The following is a 20,027-nucleotide window of genomic DNA, read 5'->3' as shown; positions in this document are numbered from 1 at the left end:
GGAGGATGAGACCTTTGCCCAGCGGGCGAGGCGGAGCGAGGCATCGAGGCAGAGAACAGTGTGTGCAAAGGCACGGGGGAGGAACTGGCTGGGAGTGGCCCGAGGTGAGAGTGTGGCCAGATGGTGAGATGATGCCTCTCGCATGACTTACTGTGGGCTGGGCACTTCAATAAGCACTGTCTCTTGTACAATGGGGAAACTGAGGCTCAGAGAGTTATGTGACTTGCTTAACATCACACAGCCAGTAAATGGTAGAGCTGGGACTTGAATGCAGACTACGCAGCCGCCGTTTCCCCACAGCCCTGCCCTGGACCTCCCAGAATCACAGAGTTGGGAACTAGGAACAGGCAGGAAAATCATCACCACTAAAGGCCTGTAGGTGGCAGTGCTGAGTACCACCAACTAGGAGCCTGCAACTTAACCCTGAGCCACCACCTCCCCATCTCTAAACGCAAATAATAACTTTCTCACTGCTGGTGTCTCCTCCTGGCTCAGCAAAGGAGCAGCCCGGGGTAAGGGAAAGACTGAGGGCTTTGGGGGCAGAATCCTGGGTCCGGGTCCCAGCTGCATGACCTCACCTCTCAGAACCTCAGTGTCCTCAGGTGTAGACTGCTGACAATAACATTCCCCTCAATACCTAATAGAAGTAGGGATTCCTGATATCTACATGAAATTACACAAATTAAGTACCAACTACTCCACCTGCATTCATTCATTCATTCATTTTATTTAGAAAATAGACACACAGTGTCTATGTGTGCCTGGCACTGAGCTAGACGTAGGGGTGGGGGTTGAATACCCCCGAGTCTAAAAAGGCCAAGGTCCCTGCTTTAATGGTCTGTGCATGCTGGGGGTGGAGAGAGCAGAGTGACAAAAAATAAAACTGGGCGATGTAATGGCAAGTGACTGAGACAGGGTGATCACGTAAGCCTTCTCTGAAGAGACAAATGGCAAGAAGAGTCAGCCATGCAAAGACCTGGAGAGACATTCTGCAGAGGGGACAGCATGTGCAAAGGCCCTGAGGAGGCAAAGGACTCGGTGTCTAGGAGGCTGGTAAGGCTGAAGAGAGGGAGTGGTGGGGAAAATGGCAGGGCTGAGGTTGGAATGGTGAGTATGGCCAGGTCAGGATGGGGTCCTAGACTGTCTGCAGAAGGAGTTTGACACATAGCAGGAGCTCAATATTAATAGCTAAAGGTATGATCTCTGGTCCCATGCCCTCATTTAGTAGCTGGGGAGACTGAGACTGACCCATCAGCCTCACCCTTTGCCTATAAGGGGCCAGCTCTGGCTTGGATGACTGCTAATGGCCTAGTGGCCTGTCCCGATACAGAGGGCCTCAGGGGCCACTACACATCAGGTCTTGAGTTCTGAATAAAATAAGGTGGAGCCCAGGGGTGACCACCTTTTCTGACCCCCTCCAGCCTCACCTGTTTCACGTGCTTTAACACTGTACAGTGATGGAAACCAGGAATAGGTGGCCCTTGAGTCCAGGTGAGCCCTCGGGAGTGGCCAGGCCATCCCAATCAGGCAGGGAGTTAATCCTGAATTGACTGAGGTCTGGGAAGCTGCAGGGAAGGGATCCTTTCCCAGCAGCTGAAGCCCTGAACCCCAGGTGGCAGCGAGGAGAGGTGGGGGGGGTAGGTTTCCCACTACCACCCTCAACACCTGTGAGACGTGCTCAGATTTTCTGGTGACCCCCTCAGAGCCCCTCCAAGAACGGCTGGGGAATCGCTGCCTGACTGTCAGATGCCCAGAACTGCCGTTCCTCAGGACCACCTTCCCAGAACTACTGCATCCCTGTTTGGTGCTTTATCTTTCCCTCGCAGTCTCTGTCTCTCTGATCTCTCCCTCCTTCTCCATCCTCAAGCTCTCTCCACCGCCTCTCTTATTTCACTTTGCTCCCTTGTCTCTACCCCCCTCTCTTGTTCCTCTTTTCTGAGTTGACCAGTTGCTGGTTGGTTGACTGATTGATTGGTTTCTCTCTCCCTCCTGGTTCCCAGCAGACATCCAGGGAGTCTGTAAGGATGCATGAAACTCAAGTTCAACAATGATCCAGTCCACATTCTCGGGTAGTCAGCTGATCAGGCTCTGTCCGGGAACTGACATCTGCATCACCAAAGGGAGAGAGGCCTGCTGGTCATTGGAAGACCTTCTCCCAAGAGTGTTTCTCTCCATGGTGCTATAGATGAAGACTGCAATGGGAGGCTGTGAGTTCGAGGTGTGTCCTCCAGCAAGTGTCTGCAGGGCAGCAGCCCCCTCTGTGCCCCCCAATACAAGCTGAGCTATTGGCTTCCAGGGGTACCCAAGGAACAGCCAGGCTGAATCACCTGGGGAGCTTGTTGAAAACACAGATCCTAAGGCCCAACGAAGAATTACTAAACTGGAGTTTTCGGGGCTGTAGCCCCAGCATTTGCATTTTTAACAAGATCCCTGGAGATTTTGATAGACAGTGGGAACTGAGGAAGCCGAGCAGGGTGGGGGCTGGAGGGAGGGGAGTTCGCACCCTCTTTATTCAATCATCCACCATCTCCCCCTTCATGCCAGGCAGTGTGCTCAGAGCTGGGTATTCATGGGTGAAGAAAACAGACACAGCGCCTGCCCTGTGGACCTCATTCTACCAGGATCCTGACCCAACTCCTAACGTTCCTACTGTACCCCACGCAGTCTGGTCCTGCGCTTCTCTCCCCTGCCCTCCTGAAGCTCACCCCCTCGTGCCAGCTGCACTGGACCTCATCTGGCTCCTGGAATGATCTGCACCCTTCAGACCACGAGGCACTTTCCATGTGGCTCTGTTCCATCTGCTCTCCCCATCTTTGCCTTGTTAAACCCACTCATCCGCCAGAAACATTGGCAGTAAAATGGCTAAGATGCTGGATTCCAAAGCCAGAGGGCCTGGGTTCAAATCCCTACCCTGCTACTTACTAACTGTATATATTGGACAACTTCCTCCTTCCTTCTGTGCCTCAGTTTCCCAATCTGTAAAATAATGATAATCATCATTTCCTCAAGGAACTCCCCAAACCACTCCTAACTCCCTGTTTCATGTTTTCTTAGTGGTCTCTGCTTTGGGGGGTAGAGCTTAAAACTGTTTGTCATTTCTTTCCATTCATAACTATTGGAGTCGTGTCTGTCATCCCCACGAGGGCGAAGACCATTTCTACTTAGTCCTCGCCGCTGGACCCCATTCCCAGCACAAAGCCTGATGCTTCCTGGGAGGTCAAAAAATATTTGTTGTCTGAGCAAATGAAGGGACCAGATGTGACCCTCTTCAAGCCGGGCAATCTTGCCTCCTCCAAGTCCACCTCAGCACGAGTCACTGTCAAAGAAACACGCATCTTAGACCCAGAAGTCATCCCAAGGCCACTTGAAGGATGGGCTGTAGTCTCTTGAGAGAATGACAAAGAGCGGGGGTGGGGGTCTGGCTGGGGGTGGGCAGGGGGTGAACATGTTAATCACTCGGACCTAACACCTTTAAATCCCTTCAACACCCCCTCTGGCCGGCTGCAGCCTCTCGGGAGAAGGCGCCAGGCTGCTACTCCAGGAAGGAAGCCCGGACTGAAGTGCTGTTTGCCTGTTTTTCGGGCGAGGCATCTGGAAACCACACCATGAGCTCTGGAACCTTCCTCCTCCAAGGGAAGGATTCCGTGGCCAGCCACGGGGAATATGAACCCCTGAAGGACTGGTGGACGAAGAGCCCTCAGCTCTCTTCTCCCAGGCCCGACCAGCATGTCCTGAAGTCCCCTTGGAAGGGACTGAGGGAGGAGCCCCTCCCTCACCCCTGACTGCATAAACCAGCAGATGAGGAAAGACAGTCTAATGTGGGTACTTCCCCTTTCATTCTTGATGAACTTAGCGTCCATACAGTCCTCACGGAATGTTGGAGCTGTCAGGGAACTTAACAGAAAAAGACATTTACTCTGAGCCTTCAGTAAGTCCCTTCCCTTCTCAGAGTTTGTTTTCTCCACCTACACGAGGGCTGCTAGACTCCCTTCCAGCTGGAAACCAAGATGGTCCTGGGAAACCTAGAGCAGCAAGAGGAATTGGCCCAGGGCTTCGGCACGTGGAGTTAGAGGGACAGCGAAGACTTCCCTCAAGTTGGCCATCCTCCTAGGGCAGAGTCATAAAGACCACAGGCTCTTAAGTGACCGAAAGGCCTAGGACGGTTTCTATCAAAACACATGTAGCAGAGTGGTGCCTCTAGGTACGGGTCTTAACCACAGAGGATCTTTCTTTCCCATGGCCGTCAGGGTAATTTGCCTGTGTTCTCTAAGACACGCCTTTAGGCTGCTTTGTATTACTTATGTGTCCCGTCTCCCTCAGAGAGCTGTAAAGCTCCCCCATGTTCAGGAAGCACACTTACTTTTGTGTCCCTGGTAATAAGAGACACTGTATCCTGTGTGCCGACGGACACTCACTAAATGTCTGCTGGCTTGAGTTTTTTTAAAAAATCAATTTTGCAACTGCTGGCTGTGTGACATCAGGCAAGTTTCTTAACGTCTCTGAGTTCAGTTTTCTTATTTGTAATATGAGATTTAAAAATGTATCTGCCTGCAGGGTCCTTTTGAGATTAAATAAAATTATGCACATAAGGTGCTTAGCTCTACGTCTATCACAGATAAAGCTCTCAATAAATGTTGATAATTAATAGTATCAGTAATTGTGGTGGTGATGGTGACAATGATGGTGGCAATAGTGATAATGGTGGTGGTGATAATAGCTGTGTGGATGGCAGTGGTGATCATGGTGGCAAAACTGGTGGTAATGATGGTGTGGTGGTAATGGTGATGGTGGTGATGGTGGCCCTGTTGGTGGTGGTGGTGGAGGTGGTGGTGGTGGTAGTGATGGTGGTGGTGGTGGTGGTGGTGATGGTGATGGTGATGGTGGTGGTGGTGGTGGTGGTGGTTGTGGTGGTGGTGATGGTGGTGGTGGTGGTGGTGATGGTGGCGGTGGTGGTGGTGGTGGTGGCGGTGGTGATGGTGGTGGTGATGGTGGTGGTGGTGGTGGTGGTGGTGGTGGTGATGGTGGTGGTGATGGTGGTGATGGTGGTTGTGGTGGTGATGGTGGTGGTGGTGGTGGTGGTGATGGTGGTGGTGGCGGTGGTGGTGGTGGTGATGGTGGTGGTGCTGATTGGTGGTGATGGTGGTGTTGGTGTCCATGTTGGTGATACTGGTGACAGTGGAGGTAGTGGTGATGGTGGCCATGTTGGTGGTGATGGTGGTGGTGCTGATGGTGGCCATGTTGGTGGTGGTGATGGTGGTGGTGCTGATTGGTGGTGATGGTGGTGTTGGTGGTCATGTTGGTGGTGATGGTGGTGGTGCTGATGGTGGTGGTGATGATGGTGGCCATGTTGGTGATAGTGGTGATGGTGGTGATGGTGGTGGTGGTGGTGCTGATTGGTGGTGGTGGTGGTGGTGATGGTGATAATAATGGTAGTAATGGTTGTGGTACTGGTGTCAGTGATGAAGAAAATGATAATATGATGTTGATGCCAGCCTTGCCTAGGTCAGCTCAGGTTAACCCAGAATCAGTTCCCCCACTGGCCCCCAAGTCCAGCCAATACTTGGCAAAGCAGGCCCTTGGAACCCTGGCAAGGCCTTTTGGCCTCAAGCACTGCCCCTGAGGCAGAAGCGGAAAGCATACCCCCGCAGTCAACGTGAGGTTGTGCCGTTTCACATGGCACGTTCTGCCAACAGAAGGGAAACGTAATAATTTTCAAAGGGATATTTGTGCACTTGAGGTGCTGAACAGCCACTTAACACAGTTCTCAGCAAGGAAGGTGAGACATGTGGGCAATAAGAAATCTGTATCCATTACACCCAAGAGGACGGGCGCTGCATGTGCGGATCAGAGGCTGGATTCCACTTGTCTGGGAAAGGGCTGATTAGGAAATGAAGCAGAGACCTTTGCTGAGCTCCTCCTGTGTGTAGGCTGGGCTTTGTGAAGGGTACAACTGAGCATGAAACCCAACAGTTACCTTAAAAAGCCAGATGCAGGGAAGGGAAGCAAGATATATAGAAAAAAGACACTAGCACCTGTCCATTCATTCAACAAATGTCCACTGACACCTAACATGTATCAGGCCTGTGGTAGGCCCTGGGAATACTGAAAAAAAAGGTTCTGTCCTTCAAGAAGCTCCCAGCCTGTTGGAACTTACAGACAAGTAAATAAATTTATAAATTTATTTACAGACAAGTAAATAAATACAAAAAGTGGGCCCCGAGCTATACAATGACCATCTCTCACTGAGGGCTCACATGTGCCTAGCACTGGGCTAAGAATCTTACTTTCATCATCTCATTAATCTTCCCAAGATCCTGTGAAGTGAGGACATTATGATCCCCATTTTATAGAGGAGCAGACTGGGACGCCCCAGAGCTTAAGCAACTTGCCCTAAGTCACAGAGCTCCTAAGTGGAGGAGTCAGGATTTGAACTTGGCCTTGGCTTTTAGGTGCCATCCTGGCCCAGGAGAGGGAGGATCTCAGCTCGGCCCGGAGGATCAGGAAGGGTTCACAGGAGACCCCTGAGCTGGGTCATGAAGGATGAGAGGCAGTGTGCCAGGAGCTGGGGTGTGGCGGGCAGGGCTTGGGCAGAACCAGGCATTCTCCTTTAGAACCAGGCATTCTAAAGGAGTCACAGCGGGACCACGTGTGGAGGTGAGAAGGCACGGGGCATTCCCAGGGGACAGTGAGAAGCGCAAGGGTGCTGAGGTGGAAAGTTCCTGCAGGTGAAGGGGGAGTGAGACCACTAAGTGAGGGCTGAGATCCCCGTGCTGACTACTGGACTGAGAGCAGAGCAACCGGGAACCTAAAGCAGCCCGCAGCTGAGCTCTGGACTCCTGCTTGGCAGTGCGTGCACAAAGTGTGACTCCTTACCCTCCTGGCACCTGGTCCTCAAGAAAGCCAAATCCCTCCTGGGCTTCAGAGTAAAACTGCACTTTCATATACTGCTGATGTGGTGCAAAGAGCACAAGCTTGGGTTAGAATTCTAGCTCCAACCCTTACTCCCTCTGCAATTTGGGGCAGGTTATCTAACCTGTCTGAGCCTCAGTTTTCTCATCTGTAAAATGGGCTACCTCGCTTTTGTGAGAATAGTATGATACTATTAAAACGAAAAAAAAAAACTAGCCTAAGTTCTGGCATTCAGTAGATGTTCCTAAATAACAGATCCTCTTTTCCTTTCCTTCCCTTTGCTTGCCTTCTGGGGGAAACCACATAGCCTCAGTTTTCTGATATTGTCCTGACTTCAAATATTCTGTCCCCTCATCCCCACAAACCGTCAAAAGATCCCAGAAATTGTAAAGTTTTTGCATCTAAATCATGTCCTTCACAATGTATATACTCTCCTGGAACTAGCCTGGAATTCCTTTTCAGGTGCTGACTTATGCTTCAGAAGATACCATCCCCATATAGGGAAGATGCATGTTTAATACACATAATGTGGGAAGATGTTTATCACATTCCCCAGTGTTCTGCCTACCTTGGGATTAGAAATAAGCCCAAAGTACTGATCTGAAGACAGATGAGGCACAGTGGTGGCACAGTGGTTAAGAATCTGCCTGCCAATGCAGGGGACACGGGTTCGAGCCCTGGTCTGGGAAGATCCCACATGCCAAGGAGCAGCTAAGCTAAGCCCGTGTGCCACAATTACTGAGCCTGTGCTCTAGAGCCCGCGAGCCACAACTACTGAGCCCATGTGCCACAACAACTGAAGCCCGCACGCCTAGAGCCCGTGCTCCGCAACAAGAGAAGCCACCACAACGAGAGAAGCCACGGCAACGAAGAGTAGCCCCCGCTCTCCACAACCAGAGAAAGCCCGCATGCAGCAATGAAGACCAAGCGCAGCCAAAAATAAATTAATTAAATAAATAAATTTATTTTTTTAAAAAAGACAGATGATGTTGGTTGCTTCTGGAAGGTACTGGATACAGAGGGGCTCCTGAGGGTCCCTCCCCCTAGGGCTGGGGGCTGGAAGGACACAAAACCCCCTATCCACCTCTTCCCTGAGCTCCAGACCCTCTGCCCAACTGCCACTAGGATGCCTCAAAGGCGATGCAAACTCAACATGATCATGACTCAATTCCTGCTCGTCATCCCCAAACCTGGTCTTCCTCTTTAGTCAATGGCTCAAAGACTGTTTAGAAATCTAGAGGTCATTTTCAACAGCCCCCCTCCCACCCTGGTCCCCTATGCCCCAACCATCACCAAGCCTTGCCTGAAGATCTCACAGCTTCTTCCCCTTCCTCCATCCCCACCTTCATGACCTAACCCCCGCCCTTGTTTCCTCTCACCTGGACAACTCCACAGTCTTCTGACTGGTGTTCTTGCTTTCACTCCACCCATTCTTCACAACACAGTCCAGGTCATCTTTGTAAAATGCAAACCTGATTATATCACTGCCTTGCTTAATGCCTTCTATTGTTCTTAGAATGAAGGCATCATTGCTTTAAAGACAACCTTCCCTGATGGGTCAGAAAGGCCCTGCAGGGTTGGCCCCACTTTCCTGTCTATTTTTTCTTCACACCCCTCTCACTCAGACACAGCGCCTTCTTCTCCCTTCTGCACACTCACTCTGCTCCTTCCCACCCCAGGGCCTTTGCACATGCTTTTTCTTCTCCCTGGAAGGTTCTTCTAGCCCCTCGTTACCTGAATAACATCTTACACTTAACAGTTCAGCTGAAGGACTCTTCCTCCAAGAAGTCTTCTGTGACTTTCCAGACTAATTCTGGGCTCCCATAAAGCACCACGTGTCTCTATAATGTATAGCACTTATCACAGTTTCAGTTGTACATTGTGGGGTCATTAGACTAATGGGGTCATTAGACTAATGCCACTCTCCCTGAAACTCCCCAAAGGTAGGGATCATGGCTAGTTTTGTTCATTTCAGAAGAGAGGGCATTGGTACATTGTAAGCACACAATGAGTGGAAACAAATGAATGAATGAATGAACGAATGACGTGATACTTCTTCAGGGACACCCCCCCCCCCCGCCACTTCTCTATCTTCTGTAAACCAAAGGCAGGTGGAGACATTGAGAGGAAAAGTGACTTGTGACACAGAGCAAGTAGGTAGCTGAACCAGGACCAGGAGAACCCAGGCTCCCTGACTGGGACACCCTCCTGCCTGCTGACTTGGGGTCCAAGCACCATAGTGGGGGAGGGATGCAGGAAGGGATGCCCTAGAGGAGGCTCGAGGGCCAAAGGAAGGAAGAATTATAGGCCTGGTCTCTGTGCACCTGAGCTCTATCTAGTTCAGACTGCAAGTACCCTAGCGAGAAAAATATGTTTTCTCCTGTTATGCCGGGCCCTGCTTTCACCACATGCAAATGTATGCAAATTATGTGCAAACACAGTCTCTGGCTTGGATGAAAGAAACCAAAGACCTGGCACCGGGGAACCATCTGAGACTAGATCAAGCTGGCAGGCCCTTCTGGCCGGAAAGCTCGGATGCAACCCTACTGGCTACACAACAAAAGGGGTTGGGGGGTATTTGCAGGTGAGAACGTCTCCCCCCAAATAACCCCGCACCCTCTTACCCTCCCAAAACACAGATCACCAACCCCAGGGGACTTGGGTGCCATGAACTTTGTGCTCTTTTTCCGGGGGTGAGGTCCCCCCACCCATCCTTGGCACAGCTGTAAGAAGAGTCTGCTCTGAAGAGACCACCCACAGCTCCCACAGAAACGGCTCAGTTGGTAGGCAGCGGCTTCTTTCGGCCTCACTCAAGCATACTCAAAAAGAGGTTCCACGGCCCACCTTCAGAGAGAGAACTTGTAGGTCCAGAAAGGCCCTCGCTTTTTGCGTAGCTGACCCACTCCTGTCCCTACTTGAGACTCAGTTCAGGGATGTCCTGTGAAGATGACCACTTAGTCCCCTCACTGTTCCCCCCACTGCACGGCCCTCCACCCTCCTTGGATCTCCCATAGCCCTCGGAGGCCCTCCAGCAGAGCCTGGCCCCCTGGGGAAGATTCCTGTGTAGGGATCTGTCTCTCCCACTGTGCCGGAAAGCCTTGGGAGCACACGACCAAAAGAGGGGAGCGGTTTGGTAAGTGAATAAATGCATGAATGAATGAATGAATGTGAGTGATGGGGGAGGAAAAAATAAATGGAGCATCAATGATCTCTTAAGGGAAATCCCAGAAGGTCTGAGAGCGCCAGTGAGGCAGCAGACAGTGCAGTGTGGGCTGGGTGGATCTGGCCTCCTGCCTGCGGGTGCCCCGGAGGCCAGGCCCTGCCTTGGCTGACATTTTCCATGGCTTCCGCTCCTCCTACCCTACCCCCCACCCCTCCTCCAGCAGCAGCCTAATCACTGTCAGCACCCTCTTTCGTCCAGAAACTGAGCTGTTCCTTGAAATCTCACAGCCATGATTAGATCTATGGCAGCTTCCTAAGCAGCTCAGTGGTTCCCATGGCAACCCAACTGGTACCCGACTGGCAGCGAGCCACCTGGGGGAAAGGGAGGGAGGAGGGGGAGACAGGTGTGGAGCTGCTGCCTGAGACACAGAGACAATGGAAGGAGGGAGATTCAGAGAGGATGGAGGAATCAGGAGAGCCCTGGGAAGAGGGAAAAGCCTGGAATTCTGGGGACCCTGGGGCAAGTGGGCGTGAGCTGGGGAGGCGGGGAGACATGGGGAGAGGTCAGATGGAGGTGGTTAAGGGAGGCTGGGGAGATTTGATGAGCTGAGGGGGATGGGGGGCAGCGAGACTGGCAGATCTGGGGAGAGGAGGAGATGGTGAGAACTTGAAACGGGAGACAGGGGAAGGCTGGGAGTGGAGCGAGGGATGGGCGAGATCAGGGAGAACCCTGGGGGTGATGGCGGAAGGCAGCGAGAGCCTGGTCAGGCAGGGAACTGAAGCAGGAAGCAGAGGCGCACTAGCCGGGGAAGCTAAGGCAGAAAATGGCCTCTGGCCTGCCGCACACCTCCAATAAGGAAGGAAGAAGGTGGACACAACCACTGCCCATCCTCGGCCTCTGACCTCAGCCCATCTCCAGGCTTGGGGCCTTGGCACCGCCAATGAGGGGGCCCAGCAGCAGCTACAGAGGGGGCCTGGCAGAGGGAAGCTCTGCTTGACTTTGAGAGGCCAAGGGGCCTCATCAGAAAATCCCCACGTGGCTAACGTGCCCAGCCCCGTGGTGAAGCTGACCAATACGTCACTCTCTCTCTGGAAGCTCCACCGCCCCTCTCAGGCCAATGGCGTTCCCCGGGAAAGAAATGCGACTGTTAACCGAACACAAGTCCGTGTGTCTGATGCGCAGTGAGGCCAAACAATACAGACACATCAGAGTTTGGAGCAGAGAAAGGTTTATTGCAGGGCCCAGAGTTGTAATAGGGGCGCGGGGCGGGAGCGCAGTGGTCCCACTCCGCCAACAGTCAGCGTCGCGGTGACCTGGTCCTGGAGGCGGCAGTCACCCTAGGTCGCAGACCACAGGACCTGGCCCCCGTTTGCGCAGCCTGAGCAGCCTGAGGGCTGGCTGGGTCCTGGGCTCCGGGCTTCCTCACTGATGACAGCTGGTCAGGGTCTGGGGACCTGGCCCAGAGGGCGCCGTTAGCGGAGATCTGCCTCTTCAGCTGGACCTAGGCCCTGGTGGCGGGTGACCCAGACCAGGTTCTGGACGAACACTCCTGGGCAGGGTAACTGGCCTGCGCGCGGACCCCAGCCTCTTAGCCAGGGCCTGGACCTCGGAGGGCGAAAGTCAATCCTTGGGACCTTGAACAAGTGAACTGGGAGGTAATGATGGGTCTTTGCTTATGGGATTTGTTAATTGTTAAAAGTGGCAAGGAGGCATGGAGCCGGAATTTAATGCCTCCCCTTCCCTCTCGTATAATTCTCAAGGCTATGCCTTTAAGAGTCTTACACCTTTGGATAAAAAGTTGCAGAACAGAGAATAACATTTGTTCTGATGGAGGTTTACCCTGATCTGAGCTCCCTGGACAGCTGCAAGAACAAAGGATGTGACACGGAGAAGTCTGCAACAGCTAACCACGCCCCTCCCTCACCTTTCCTATAACAGGGCTTTGCTGAAAGCCTTTGAGGAGTTGGGGGCTTTTAAGGCATGAGCCGCCCATCTCCTCGCACGGCCCTGCACTAAACCTTTCTCTGCTCCAAATGCCAACATTTCTGTACTGTTTGGCCTCACTGTGCACTGGGCACACGGACCTGCGTTTGGTAACACGATGGCACCTTTAACACACAGGGTCGGCCTTCAGCTGCCTGCCAGAGAGGACGGACGATTGAGGGCTGGGAGCTGATGCCTGGAGTCGCCTTGTTGGGACAGGACAGCCAGGAAGAGGCCACACTGGGGGTCAGGTATTTGAGCATTGCTCCAACTCACTGGCCTCGAACTCACTTTTTTGTAAAATATTTGGGTCAGATTAGGCAGGAGTCCTTCACGTGTGAGTGACAGGAGCCTAAATCCAAGTGGCTCAAGCCAAAATGACATGTATTTGCTCATGAACTTGAAAAGTCCAGTGGCCGTAGTCATGGACCGGGTGCTCCCAAAACGTCTTCTCCCCTTTTGCTTCCTTCTTTGCTGCTTTACTCCCAGGCGGGCTCTCCCCGTGAGGCGGTGTGCTGTCACCAGACGCTCCAGGCTTGCATCCTATCTCAGCAGAAAGAGACTTTTTTCCTAACGGTGCCAGCAAAAGTCTCAGGGCTGATGCAGGACTGAGTCCCATCACAGTCATGCTGTTCCTGAGCAAAGACAGGGACAGGAAACCCTCCAGCAGCAAGTCACCAGCCAGGATCCGCTCTAGGCCCTTTGTATGTATTAAGCTATTTAGACCTTAAAAACGTCAGGACTGCTATTTCCATTTCACAGATGAGGAGACTGAGGCACAGAAACTTACGTAGCTTTTCCATAGCTGAGAGTGGCAGAGCTGGAATTCTAGCCCCCACCCAGGCAGTTTGGCTTCAAGGTCCAGATTCTTAAGTGCACCAGGGTCACCTGGAGGGCTTGTGAAAGCAGATTCCTGATTCAGGGGGTTTGGGCTGGGTCTCGGGAATGTGATGCTGCCATCTGCAGACCACACTTTCAATAACACAGAACTATACTCAGCTGCTTCTCAGGAGCTGCTTGGTTCAGCTGCTTGAACCAATCACAGTGACTCTCACTACCACACCTGGGTTCCACGTCCAACCCAGGTGTGGGGGAGGTAGGGACCAATGCCAAAGCCACACGGGCCAAAAATGAGGGAGGGCAGCATAAAGGAAGAAAACAGGCTCTGTGTACTCACAAGGAGAGATGCTTGGGCAACTTGGTACCCTCCTTGTACCTCAATTTCCCCATCCGTGATTTGGGGATATTAATAGTACCTGCCACATAGGATTGTTGTGAGGACTAAATTAGTTGATATTTACAAAGCACTTAGAATCATGCCTGGAACACGGTGAGCACCCAATACAAATGAGATACACATGTAATGTACATTAGCACAAACACACAAACATATGATGATACTTGTGAACAAGAACACAAAAGCACCCAGCCACACACTTGCAAACACACATGTGAGGATGCAGACATATGCAGGACACACACAGTACAGCTTCCAGCGCACAGGCTCATGCAAAACCTCAAGGACACACATTAAGAACACGTGTGAACACAGAAACGGACACAGGCTCAAAGACCTTTGCACACATGGTAAGCTGGCCCCTGGCTTGGTTCTCGTGGATCCTCTCTGAGTTCACTGCTGCTGGCTACTCCCCCAAGTAAGATCTCCTTGATGGGTCTCAGAGGAGGAGGCAGGTGGGGACAGGACAACATCACAGATAAGAGCCAGACATTTAAATCAATCAGAATTAGGTTTGTGGTCTTCTCCACCAATTACTAGCAGGGTGATCTTGAGTGAGTTGCTTAACCTCTCAGAGCCTGTTTCCACCTTCATAAAATGGAGACAGCAAAGTACCTATTTCTAAGAATTGTAGTAAAATTAAGCTTCTGGGCTATATAAAGTGTTCAGTGAGAGTTGGCTATGATTGCTGTTTTATCGTAATAATCATTAGTTTCTGGATTTGGCCTCCAGATGTGGGGAGGAATCAATGCAGATTTGGACAAATAGCCAGGACTGGGTCAACCCTTGAAGCCACAGCAGAACCAGGCTCTCCTTCCTGCCATTTGCGGCTGAGTTACTGAGTTACTCTACCTACCAGAGCTGCAGTACACCCAGCGGGGCTGAGAGCCATTGTCAGCTTTCCCCAAGCACTCAGTGCCTCCTCCGGCAGCTACAAGTGGTGGGTGGTAGGTGGTGTTTAGAAATTGCAACAATATATAACTTTTATTCAGTGATTTGTGTAAACATACAGGATCTGTATTGGGTGTGGACAGACTTGATTTGCACAGCAGAATGGACTTCTCAGTGGAGCAGCAGTGGAGGCTGGCCTGGTGGGTCTGCTGAAGTCACCCATGACTGCTTCACACTCAAGGACAAGAGGGTGTTAGGGCCAAGACAGCTCTCCAAAGTTCCCCATGGCCAGGCCCCAGCTCGTGCTGACCCCTCTTGCCACCCTCTTCCACCCTCCCTGGCAGTGTAGCCAAGTGGTTAAGAATGTGGCCTTTGGAGCCAAACAAACCTGGTTTCAATCTCAGCTCCACCACCCTCTCCCCTTGTGGCGTCGGGTGAGTCACAGCAGCTGCTGGGGCCTCAATTCCTCCTCTGTAAAGCAGAGCAAATAAAAGAGCCTGCTTCCTATGGTGGAGACCTCAGAGGACCTATATATCGGCATGTAACATGCTCAATAAACAGCCCTTAAAAATTTCCACTGGGACTTCCCTGGTGGTCCAGTGGTTAAGACTCTTCACTTCTACTGCAAGGGGCATGGGTTCGATCCCTGGTTGGGGAACTAAGATCCTGCATGCTGCATGGCTTGGCACAAAAATAAAAATAAAAAATTTTTTTTTCCACCAATTTTGACTCTTCAGTAGGTACTGCTCTCTTTTCACCCTTTTTTCCCAGAATCAACCACTGGGCCTTGGTTCCAAGACGCTATCACCTACTGACACCTGCAAGCATTACTTGGCAGAGGTCCTCAGGAAACAACAGCCGCAGCACATGCCCTAAAAGACATAGGACTCACTTGTGTTTTTTAAATATGTTGAGCACTAAACATTTGTCTTGTCTACTGTTACACCTTCAGCTCCTAGGCCAATGCCTGGCACACAGTAGGCACACAACAAATATGTATGACTAAGGGATACATTTGTCCACTCCTCACCTGTAAGCATTACTGGCATCTACTATGTTTCAGGTACTGAGCACAGGGGGAGGAACCAAGCACAGCCTATGGAGAAGGGGGAGCACAGGGGCAAAGATAAAATAAAAGTTGGTTCCTCCACGAGGCCTGGTCCCTCTCACAGCCCCAGCCTCGGCTTTGACCTTGAGGAGATACCTGTGGTCTCTACAGAAAGGCAGGAGCATTTGAAGGTCACCCCTTCCCAGATTATTGACTCATTCAGAAAGTATTTGTTACCCAGTCTCAAACCCAACAATGATGCCAGAAAGCCTAACTGGGTTCTCTCCCTTCCAAGAACTTTTGAGAACACCCAGATCATTCCATCTGCTGCCCTATGCTCTAGAGTCAGTATAAAATGGTTAATGGGTACATAATCCAGGTGTTCTGTTCATGAGAGTAGCTGTGTCCCATCTGGTCCCCATCTCTCTCTAAAACTGTCATGAGGAGTGAAGAGGTCACTTTCTGCAATGCCTAGGCTCCACTTACTCCAGAATCTGCAGACTCTCCCTGCTTAAGCCCGAATTAGTTTCCAACATGCACTTGGGCTGTTCATACAAACTAACTTCTCCTCCTTGACAGCTGTCACCAAAAAAATAGCTTTCAGTCTAAAGTCCTAAGCTGGCATTTAAGGACCCTGAGCAGTCTGGCCCCAACCCTGGATAGATGGATGCATGGCTGCATGGATACACGAATAGATACATGAACGGATAGGTAGATGGATGGATGGGTGGGTGGGTGGATGGATGGATGGATGGATGAATAAAATGTTAACCCTCTCCCCACTTCTCCCTTCTCATGGGCCCACTCCTCTGGGCATGAAAACCTGCAACATCTGGCCCCAGACCTGGATAAGTAGGTGAATGGATGGGTCAGTGGCTGCATGAATTGTTGACTCCCTGATCTCCTCTTCCCTCTCGGTTGGCCTACCCCCCCAAGTGTGAAAACCTATGCACCACTGCCTCAAGGGTTCCCCATAGGCCACTTACCCAGAGCCTCAGGAGAGTAAGTCTCCAACTTTTCTCCATCAACAGGGAGTCTCCAGTCAGCAACAACATCACACCTAGTGAAATATGTGAGGCAATACAAATAAACACTCACTCAGTCTCTCATTCATTCATTCATTCTGTCAACAAATATTTATTGAGCATTTATTATGTGCCAGGTGCTCTGTGAGACACAGAGTGATAAACCAACCACTTATTGGCTTCAGGAACCTGACCAAGGTCACTAGAAGAAACAAAAGACCTGCATTCCGCCACATTCTCACTCACATGTTTGGATTTACACATTGCTACAAAATGCCCAATCCCCCGCCCCTCTCTCCTATTCCACTTAGACTTCCACCAACCCAGCTCCAGTGAGGGTACATTCCTCAGACTTGTCTGTACGCCCCCTAAGTGGTACTGTATGGCTGTCCTCTTCTAGATCTAAATCAGCTTGTCCACGCACTACCTCCTATTACTACATTGTTATCACATGTGCAGCAGTGGATGTGCTGGGCTGCTTTGCTCTCCTGGTGATAACCCTCAAGCCAAGGGTGTGCCAACCATAGTATGCTTCTGTGATCAAACCCTGCAAACAATCAGATATTTACTTTCTGTTTCATCCTACAGATGCCAAATTATATTTAACTGGCTTATCCCTTTTTCGTTTCTAACCAAGGCTTATTTCTCTTTCTAACCAAGTAGATAAAATAGATCTACTTATTTTTTTAAAAACCTATCGAGAACCAAGTCGACTTCTGGTTCTGAACCGAGATGAAGTAGATGCGCTTCTCCCTATTCCTCCTGCTAAGTACAGCTAAAAGCCTTGGACGTTATGTCTAAAACAAGCATATGTAGACCCTGAAAGCTAGAGAGAAGGCAGACTGGCTAGGGACCTAAGGGATAACACAATGGTGAGCTCCCTGAGTTTTCTTTTTGTCTTGTATATCTCAGACTGAGTGCTGGAGAAGCCAGCAACCTAGAAATGCTATTGGGAGCAGATTAAACAACAACAAGAAAGCTTCTGCTCCCTAGCTAAAGGACCAGAAAAGAGCAAGAAACTAGTCCACAGTAAACATCTAAACAATAACCACCCAACTCCGGCCAAACACTACAGGAAAAACTATGGCCCCTCTCCCCACCCCATCAGTAAAGGCCAAGTGGGGAGCCTATAGATCCACCCTAGCCAGGCACCCAAGAAGGCACCCCCTACCCTATCCTCTCCCCTGCCAGAATGGTATCAGGGAAGACGCAACGGAGAGCGAGGACTTCCATTTCTGTCAGGTGATAACACACTCTCCTCCACCCCATGTTGGTGGCAGTAGAGGCCACGTGGGGATCCTGGACTTTCACCCCTACCCAGTGGTAATGAGGCAACCCTACCCTCCCTCCTACAATGACAATAGAGGAGACTGAGCAGAAGTCAAAACTTTCACTGCCATCCCGCAGTCATGAAGCCTTCTCCAGTTCCAGTGTCAGTGAAGGCTATATGAGGGGCAATAACAAGGCACCCCTCCCCCGCCCAGACAAGCTGGTATCAGCGGAGCCCTGGTGGGGAACCTGAAATCCCACCTCTGCCCAGCAGTAACAAGCCACCCCTCTCCCCTGGGGTGCTGAAACTGAGGACGGGACCTGGACATTCACTCACCTGGCAGTAATGAAGTGACACCCTCCTTCCCTCACTGGCACAGTGTCAGAAGATTTAACTAAGATCCCTTATCTCATAACACAATACCCCAAATGTCTAGGATATAAGTGAAAATCATTCATCATACCAAGAACCAGGCAAATGTCAACCTGAATGAGAAGAGACAATCAGCAGATGCCAACACTGAGAAGACACAGCTGTCTGAATTATCTGACAAATTTTAAAAGTCAGCATAAAAACCCTTCAACAAGCAACTGCAAACCAACTAGAAACAAAAAATAGTCTCGGGCTTCCCTCGTGGCGCAGTGGTTGAGAGTCCGCCTGCCGATGCAGGGGACACGGGTTCGTGCCCCGGTCCGGGAAGATCCCACATGCCGCAGAGCGGCTGGGCCCGTGAGCCATGGCCGCTGAGCCTGCGCGTCCGGAGCCTGTGCTCCGCAACGGGAGAGGGCACAGCATATAAACCTAGAGGTTTAAGAAGTTGAATGAATCTCCAAGAGGATAAACCTAAAGAAATCTACACTCAGGCACATCACAACAAACTTCAGAAAACTAAAGACAATTTAAAAAATTAAAACTAGTGAGAGAGAAAAGACACCTTACTTGTGGGGAAAACAGTTCAGATGACAATGGTTTATTAGAAACCATGGTGCCTGGAAGAAACTGGCATGACACTTTTTAAGTACTGAAGGAAAAGAACTGTCAACCCCTAAACCTATATCTGGTGAAATTATCCTTCAGTACAAAGAAAACTCAAGATATTCTCAGGTGAAGGAAAAATAATAAAATTTGTCAGCAGCAGACCAACCCTAAAAGAATGGCTGAAGGAAGTTCTTGAAACAGTAAGGAAGTAAGGAATCTTGGAACATCAGGAAGGAAGGAAGAGCAAAAATATGGAGAGATACATATAATATATGTACTTTTCTGTTTCTCTTTTATATATTGATATATATAAACTCTTTCCTTCTCTTGAGTTTTCTAAATTATATTTGGTAATTGAATCAAAGAATATAACTGTAAGGCCAGCAGGTCCGGGGAAGGGCCCAGGGAGCCAGACAGAACCCCCGCCAAACTGGCTGATGCAACCGACACCTGACATTGCCACACCACTCGGCCCGGGTCTTCCCGCTCCCCGAGGGGCGGAACCAACGGCTCTGAGGCTGATGCAACCGACACCCGACATTGCCACAACACCCGAGAGATTACCAAAAAAGGGCTGCTTCACACAGCAAGCACCTCCCCTGCGTACACCCCTATAAATTTTGTTCGCACCCACACCCGGGCACGACTTCTCTGGCCCCTTTCTCTCATACCAGTGAACCTCGCCCGGGAGCGTTCCCCAATAAAGCTTGTTTAAGCTCTCCTCCGTTTTTGGTGCCGTTCCTTACAATAACATTGTCTGATGTGGTTCTAAATACATGTAGAGAAAATATTTAAGACAATCATATTTAAAACAAGGAGGGAAAGGAACATTAAAGGAGGTAAGGTTTTTACTCAAATTAGTAAAATGTCAGTACGAGTAGACTGTGATAAGTTATGTATGCATAAAGTAATATCTAGAAAAACAACTAAAAATCTATCTATATAAAGAGATATATTCAAATATCAATACATTATAGGTCAATGAAAATAGAAATCCTAAAAAATGTTCAAGTAGTTAAAAGGAAGAAAAAGAAAAATGAAAAACAGAGGAAACAGAAGCAAAAAATAAAATGGCAGACATAAACTCTAACATATCAATTATATTACATGTAAATGGTCTAAATACATCAATTAAAAGACAGAAATTATCGTAGATTTTTTTAAAAGCAAACATTATCCAACTATATACTATCTACAAGAAATTCACTTCAAATATAATGATATAGATAGGTTGAAAGAAAAGAATGGAAAAGAATATACCGTGCAATGACTAAAAAAAATAAAAAGCAGGAGTTGCTACATTAATATCAGATAAAGTAGCGTACTAGCTTTATTTGTAATAGCCCAAAACTGGAAACAACTCAAATGTCTTTCAATAGGTGAAAGACAAACTGATACATCCATACAATGGACTATAACTCAGCAGTTTAAAAAACAAAAAAAAAAGACCAACTACTGATATATGCAAGAACTTGGATGGACTTCAAGGCCATTATGCTGAGTGGGAAAAAAAGCCAATCTCA

Source organism: Leucopleurus acutus (assembly GCF_964270905.1).
Source record: "Leucopleurus acutus genome assembly, chromosome: 2".
Classification (NCBI taxonomy): Eukaryota; Metazoa; Chordata; class Mammalia; order Artiodactyla; family Delphinidae; genus Leucopleurus; species Leucopleurus acutus.
This window is presented reverse-complemented; position numbering follows the sequence as displayed.